General features: G+C 42.0%; 1 non-coding gene across 1 annotated transcript; it reads right to left on the bottom strand.

Moving 5' to 3' along the window:
* Nucleotides 1-414: 414 nt before the first annotated feature.
* On the bottom strand, nucleotides 415-578 carry LOC113455846. Its single transcript, XR_003376792.1, has one exon. It is a non-coding gene; the product is annotated as a U1 spliceosomal RNA (small nuclear RNA).
* Nucleotides 579-1,109: the final 531 nt, after the last annotated feature.

Below are 1,109 nucleotides of genomic sequence, written 5' to 3'. Positions count from 1 at the left end.
AGAAACCCTGTCTTGAAAAACCAAAAAAAAAGAAAAAAGAAAAAAGAAAGAAAGAAGAAAAATATTATTAATTGATTGATTAGGAAAAAGCATGAATGCAATCCCCTGTCTTAGTCTGTAGCTGTGAAGAGACACAGTGACCATGGCAACTAAATAAAAACATTTCATTGGGGCTGGCTTCCAGTTCAGAAGTTTAGTCTATTATTGTCATCACAGGAAATATGGCTGGATGCTGGAGAGGCATGTGAGAGTTCTACATCTGGATCAGCAGGCAGCAGGAAGACAGTGAGATACTGGGGCTGGCTTAAGTACCTGAAACCTCAAATCGCACTCCCCAGTGACACACTTCCTCCAACAAAGCCACACCTATTCCAACAAGGCCACACCTCTAATAATGCCATTCCCTATGGGCCCATGGGGCCCATTTTCATCCAAACCACCACACCCCTATTAACACAGATTATGCAGCTGAGCTCCCCACATTTGAGGAAATCATAGGCGTCAGCGCATCCTGTGTGTAATAGACAAACTTTTCCCTGAGAAAACCTCCTTCATGATGACCTACCACACAGGAGCATCTTTTGTTTTTCCAGTGAAACTAAACGTTTACCTCATTGCTTTGTCACATATTTTATTCTTCTTTCAAAAAAGATTTATTTTATCTTTAATTATGTTACTTATGTTAATTATATAGGGGGACAGTATATGAGTGAGCACATGAGTGGTGCCAGCAGAGGGCAGAAAGGGACATTAGACCCCCTGAAGCTGGAGTTACGGGTGACTGTGAGCACCCAACGTGGGTGCTAAGAACCAAACTCAGGTCCTCTGTAAGACCAGCCAATGCTCTCAGCCACTGAGCCATCTTCCCAGCCCCACTTCTGTCACGTTCTTTTTGAACTGACAAACATTTTAGTTTTTTTAATTATTTTTTTAAGTTAATATATAAAATATTGGGTTTCACTATAGCGATTTCGTATGTACATGCCATTATCTTTTTCTTATTTCTGGAGCCAGGGACTGCAAGGGGCATACAGTCACAGGACAAGTGGGAGGACAGGCAGGGGCTGCTGAAGTCAGCAAAATTGTCCTCGCTAGCTTTGAAGAACGAA

The sequence above is a fragment of the Microtus ochrogaster genome, unplaced genomic scaffold (assembly GCF_000317375.1).
Source record: "Microtus ochrogaster isolate Prairie Vole_2 unplaced genomic scaffold, MicOch1.0 UNK186, whole genome shotgun sequence".
NCBI classification, from domain to species: Eukaryota; Metazoa; Chordata; class Mammalia; order Rodentia; family Cricetidae; genus Microtus; species Microtus ochrogaster.
Note: the sequence above shows the minus strand (reverse complement) of the source record. Positions and strands in the feature narration are given on the sequence as shown.